Here is a 6,725-nt window from a genome sequence, read left to right on the forward strand (position 1 = left end):
CTTTATTTCTGGAAAGGAAGAATATGAAAATAATTCCGGAACCTTAAAAACGAAGACATACGGTAGACATTTCAAAAGCTACTTCGCCGCTCAAAATGACGTAAAAAATGAGAACGTCTGGTAACCCTAGTCAAATCACAAAATGATGAATTCGAAATGGTCATCTTCCCCAGAAAACTTAAAAGTGTATTTGGAAACCACTTCACACTGCAATGTCTCTACTACTGCTACTAGTACCACTAAACCAGACATGCACCTCACCCGTATTCCTCTGCCGAACTTCTATCGAATCGGCACATGTTGGAATGTCGTGTACGTGTTATGAACCTAATGTGTTGTTTGTTACTGAGAAATGCTTGTTATATAGTGCTGCAATCTGTCATCTATTTTTCGAACCCATGAGTGAAATGTGTAATGCTTGAATGTCACTACTGCAATGGATGCGTGTGCTACACAGATGAACTGTTCAAGGTAGCAGAGTGGACTCTTTTACTTTAAGCATTGAATATCAAATAGCTTCGCCTAAAGAAGTCGCGTAATAAAGCAATGGTGCCATCTATCAGTGTATTTAAACTTCTGGATCTGCCCATCAAAAATGTACCACTTATTTCATTTTTCTTTGTAATCACTGTTTAAAAATTATGTCATTTCAAAGTTACGGAGTCCTTTCTGAAACAACCCGTAGGTTTTATTTTCTCCATACAACATATTTCTTCAATATAGTATAGGCAGTATAATATAATATATTTCATGAAGTAAGCATTTTTTGACTTCGTGATTATCCATCTAAAGTGAACCATATTAAATTTATAGTAAGAGAAGCTGTACAAGATTCATCGAAAGACAGGTTATTTGTGGAGATGAAGATTACAAGGAAGAAAATTCATCACTGCCCCCACGGGGACTCGAACCCCGGTCTCTCGCTTGCCGGACGAGTGCTCTACCATCTAAGCTATGGAAGCAGATAGAATATTTCAACCTTGGAGCGTATATATATGTTGAAAGGCACCGTACATGGACGGCGTCAAGAGAAGCTGTATCTCGCATTTACTTCAGGAACGGTAATTGAAGATTTCACCGAGGAAAGCTGCTTCAAAAATGTGCGCAAAAGATTTTTCTGATAAAATTTAAAGGCTAAACAAGTTCAACGAATTATATTAATTTATTTCACAAAATTCGTGCAGCAAAATCACGAAGATTATGAACATTTAAAAAAATGAATTCTACTTTGTTCTATTTGGAATAACTGATAATGGGAATTTATGAAGCGAAAAACTGATAAACCTTGGGAAAAAAATGTACAGGGGCCTCAATCCCTCACGTAAATGTTTATGTAAATTCCATATTTTAGACATAGATTAAACCGGTGCATAGGCACTTGAGCACCATCCATTGCAGTTTGAATAGGTGTTCGCATTTCCGTGAGAGATCAGTGTAATTACAAGAGAAACGATTAAAATGATTAAAATTTGCGTTTCAAATCATTGGGGAGGAATTTTCTCCCGCTAATCAATCGGAATTCTTGAGGTGTTATAATATTCGAAAAATCTTGTTAATTATTCCAGAAAAAAAAAATGCACTGGCGAAAAACCATTAATTAGAATAATTAAGCGGATGTTACGTTAGCAGAAAAAAAAGTAGAAAAAAAAATTCTTAGTGCTGAGGAAATAAGACAAAAAAAAATATTTCTTGCGAATTATCGAATATTTATGAAAAATATATATATATTTTTAAAATTCTATTTTATGTGAATGGGGAATTCTCTCATGGACATCATTAAATACACGAATGATTCCCGTGATACTAGACGTTAAAATTTCATCTTAATGTCGTGTTGTTTTTGATTTTCTTCGAGATTTCTATCAGGAAAGCGAGAAAAATTGTGAACAAGAAAAAAATATCAATTAGTAATTTTTGAAATTTATACGCTTTTTTATTCGAGTTGTTATGGATTCTTGGAATGGTCTTTATTGAATAATTTTTCTATGTTTCTTTAGTATTAAGGATGTTAAAAATTTGTATTGAGTTGTTCTCGGACAGTGTTCAAAAGGAATTAGTTGTACTGAAATGAGAAAACAAATCAGTAAAAAAAGGAAGATTTAGCAAAATTAAAATTACTGAAAATGGAATAAAATTAAAAGAAATATAAAAATTAAATTAAACTAAAAAATAAAATTAAAAATAAAATAAAATAAAAATTAAATTAAAAATAAAATAAAATAAAAATTAAATTAAAATTAAATTAAAAATAAAATAAAATAAAAATAAAATTAAAATTAAATTAAAAATAAAATAAAATTAAAAATTAAAAATTAAAATTTAAAAATAAAACAAAAAAATTAAAATAAAATGAAAAATAGAATAAAATGAAAAATAGAATAAAATGAAAAATAAAGTAAAATGAAAAATAAAATAAAATTAAATTAAAAATAAAATTAAATTAAAAATAAAATTAAATTAAAAATAAAATTAAATTAAAAATTAAAATTTAAAAATAAAACTAAAAAACTAAAAAAATTAAAAATTAAATTAGGAGTCAAGGAATGAAGGAAAATATAAATATATTGAAACTAAAATCAATATAGAAATCAAAACCGAGGAAACTATAAATATGAAATTGAAGAAAACATGAAATTTTAAACTGAAAAATATATAGAAATTAAAGTTAATCAATTAACTGCCAAATTTTTTTTTTGAAATTTTTGGCCTGATAAGTTATATATATATATGCACAAAAAGTTGTAAACGTAAAGCACGTAAAATTCCAAAACCCCCAAATGGGGATCATGGCAGCTAATGGGTTAAGGAAAAATATAAAAACCAAAATTCAGGAAAACATAAAAATTAAAATTGAGGAGAATACAAAAAATAAAATTGGAGATAATATAAACATTTAAATTGAAAATGAAATATGAGAATTGAAATTTTTATGAGGCCCCCGAAATCAGGAAAATACTAATAAGTCGAGAGAACTTTTCTATAAAAATAAAATATTCTCCCAAAAAAAAGTTGGATTGAAAATCGTCGAGAAATCGATGATTGAAATTCTAGATTTTTGTCATTTTTTAAGTGCTAAAATGATTAAATCTATCTAAATAAACAAAATGGTAAAAAAAATGAAATATATTCTCAACTTGTTATTTTCTCATATCTGAATTAACAGCAGAATTTGTATTTTATTTTGGACACTGTTCGCGAAACGACACGTATAACGTACGCAACTGTCTGACGTTTGACACATTTAAAGCAAATGATTCTATCCCAACGTTAACGAAAGTTTATTCCTAATCGAAATTCTTTAGTTTATCAGATAATCTGAGTGTGTTATTGCATCGTGTTGTAATAATACATTACTAGCAGCTGATCGATTGTTATCATCATTGTATTTCACCGATCAAAGGGAATAATCAAGTTTCAACCTGTTCCCAATGATAGTAAAAAGCTATGTAAACCGTGCAACAACGCTGGTTTGCATATATCTCTATAACAATCGCATTATCTGAATATTTCATTCTATGGTCGTACCATAAAGGGTGATGACCTCGCATATGCATAGGAGACTATGTGTCCTTTCAGATGAATGTTGACGTCCATCATGCGTGCATTGCTTGGAACCACTGATCCTGTATAAAGCTCATGCTTTGAATATTGATGACGAAACTCACGTTTACAATTTCAGATATTTGTATTGGTATTTGATTATCAGAACAAAGGAAAAAAATTGGTAGTTTTAACTTCTTGATTTCTTAGTGTAAGCACCGCGTAAAATTGGAAAAAACATTGTTCAGCGTAAGCGCTGAAATACCATGAACGTGGCATATTTCCTGGACACAAATAATATTTTCATATATACAGGGTGATTCAGAAAATATGGGGGAAAACTTTAACAGGTGGTGGTACACACAAAAACAAACAATTTTCATCAAAGAATGCATGGTCTAAAATGAAATGCAAACGTGCTACAGGGCGCAACATGTCGTGGATTGTAGAACACCAAGCCTACGGCCCTCAGCTCGTGTGCTTGTAGTTGGCTGATCTGCCACTATTTCCAAAATTTCGTTTTCCACACCTGGTGTTCTGGCAGTCTTTGTACGATCTGCATCAGACCGGGAAGCAAGAAAGGATCCCGTTTCACATAACTGCCGATATAAGCGAGCAAATGTTTTCGGATTGGGCAACCACCTACGGGGAAAACTCTCACCGTACATTCGTGCTGCCTCTGTGGTACTTCCGTTTGCAGCTCCGTAAATGAAATGCACGTCTGCTTTTTTCGATATTACTAAAGTGCGCTATTATCTCGTACGTTACAACTGTTAAAACGGTTTCACACTGGAATTGCTTCAGAGGGCTGGCGTCCTCACCTTTTATTCACTGTGACGCAGATTTACATACTGCTTCTTCTTCTTCCCCAGGTTAGATTTTCATGAATGGTGTTCTTTTTTTCCCGATAAATTTCAACAGGAATACCGTTTCAATGTTTGTGGAGTGGCGTTCAGAAACCACTGGTCAATAACCACATGTAATAACATTAAGAAGCGTCGAATGTATACAGGGTGTCCTGTAAGTGCTAATACGGCCTTTATCTCCTGAACCGTCCGGCGTAGCGGTATTATACCAGTTTAAAAACACTCGAAAAGTGGTCAAAAATTACCCTGTACCAGTTTTCAGAGTGAAAACACAGTGTGTAACAAAATAAAAAAATTCAGATTTTTGTATGGTCCCCTTATGCTTCCAATTAGAAAGTTTTTGCCCTCTCTTTTCTGAGCTGAAAAAAAAATTAGTGTTTTTAACTGCAATACTCAAAAGTTGGGAAATAACATCAAAAACTAACGAGCAACGCTCCTTTCCCCTCATTTGTGCTGTCCTTTCCCAACTTTTCTGTGTTTTTGAATTCGAATATCTCAGAGAATATTGCATTTTGAAACTTCTAATTTTTATTGTTGGCTTCAGGAGAGACAGGGTAACAACTTTCTAATTGGAAATTAGGGAACATGGGTCCGTAGGAAAATTTAGATTTTTTATTTTGTTACGCACTGTATTTTCACTCTGAAAACTGATACAGAGACACCTTTTGAACATGTTTTAAATTGAAACGATACGTCTACGACGGACGGTTGACGAGGTAATGGCCGCATTAGAGCATACAGGACAACCTGTATATATATGACTATCATATTAAAGATTAATATAATAATTATAATCATAACTATCGTGATATAACGATATCATTCCTTGATTTCACTAAAGAATATAAGTCCAAACAAACTTCACGAGCTTGAAAATACGAAAAAAAACGACAATTTTAAAGAAAAAATTGGAACGACCAAATTTATATATATAAACGAAATTTTCTTCCTAACCAGAGTTTGCCACTCTGTCTCAATGAAGAGAATTTAGCAGGTGGTCGAAGAAGGTGGGCTCGCTATGCTGGAAGCTGTGTTTGTATGTGTTGCGAACCTAACGTGAAGTATGTTTCTGTGTAATGCTTATTATGCGTAGTGCTGCCACCTGCCATCATCTTTTTCTAACTATGAGTGATCTCCAACTGTTATTGAATAACTGTAAAAAAATTTAAACATCCATAAATCTATTCCTAAAATGCGTGTTATATGGTCAACCCATGTCAGTGCACTGAAAATGACTGCACTATATGCAGTCGACACCCGTTTTACCAAATACCGATTTTGCGGAAAAATCTCGTTGTATCGAAAACTTTTGTAGTCGCCAGATAAGTTTACATGGGAACAATAAATTGTGAATTCCGATATCACGGTATGAAAAATCCGTTATAACGAATGCGTAAACAAGTTTCTGAAAAATCAACAAAATCAACAGTTTGACAATAATTTAAGTTGCATTTTTTCGAAACACTGTGAAATTAGAAACACTGGTCAGGATGTCTTGAAAATTTGCATCAATACCCGTGAAGAAACCTAAGATATTTTACCTAATTAACGGTACCTAGGAGTTTAAGTTAGTTTGGAAATTTACAGTATTTATCAGCTCAAGAGAAGGATTATCACGGATTATTTGCCTCATGAATATAAATCAAGTAAAATTTATGGAAAGAAATTTAGTGCTTAATTCATTTGGGTTGCTTTGTGTTATTTTTAAAATTTACCTTCATGTTATTTTTATTATCTAGAACGTAAATAAATATTTTTTTCTTCAGAATTGGACCTCGTGTTACAACGAAATTGTTGTAGTAAATGTTAAAATTCGGAAATTTCTTTATAACAAAATTTCGTTACAACGAAGTGATTTCTTCAGTCCCTTGGAGTTCGTTATAACGAGAATATCTGCTGAGAATAATAGAGCCACGCGAATTCTCTCTCGATTATCACATTATTTATATAATTATTTTTTTTAAATATTTTATATTTTTATATAGATAATATATATTTATTAGTTTTAAAAATACATATTACAGTCGAATCCTGTTATAACGAATACCGTTATAGAGAATATATCTCGTTTTAATGACCACTTTTCTAATCTCCCAGATAGGTTTACATAGGGAAAAAAACAGCAATCCCTTTATAACGAAATTATTTCGCCAGTCTCTTGGAGTTCGTTATAACATGATTTGACTGTATGTATAAAATGGAAAAATTAGTCTTTTAAAAAAAAAATGTCGGAATATTTGAATGCGTAAGAATAATAGCCCTGAGTGGCAGTATATAGCAGAATATTTTTGATGCTGTAATTATCAGTGTCTCATTATT

General features: G+C 31.7%; 1 non-coding gene across 1 annotated transcript; it reads right to left on the bottom strand.

The window, feature by feature from the left end:
• Nucleotides 1-890: 890 nt before the first annotated feature.
• Nucleotides 891-962, bottom strand: TRNAA-GGC (transfer RNA alanine (anticodon GGC)). The gene has a single exon. It is a non-coding gene; the product is annotated as a tRNA-Ala (tRNA).
• Nucleotides 963-6,725: the final 5,763 nt, after the last annotated feature.

The sequence above is a fragment of the Pholcus phalangioides genome, unplaced genomic scaffold, assembly GCF_987345545.1.
Source record: "Pholcus phalangioides strain wild (caught in Gottingen) unplaced genomic scaffold, Ppha-v1.0 ptg000014l_1, whole genome shotgun sequence".
In the NCBI taxonomy this organism is placed as follows: domain Eukaryota; kingdom Metazoa; phylum Arthropoda; class Arachnida; order Araneae; family Pholcidae; genus Pholcus; species Pholcus phalangioides.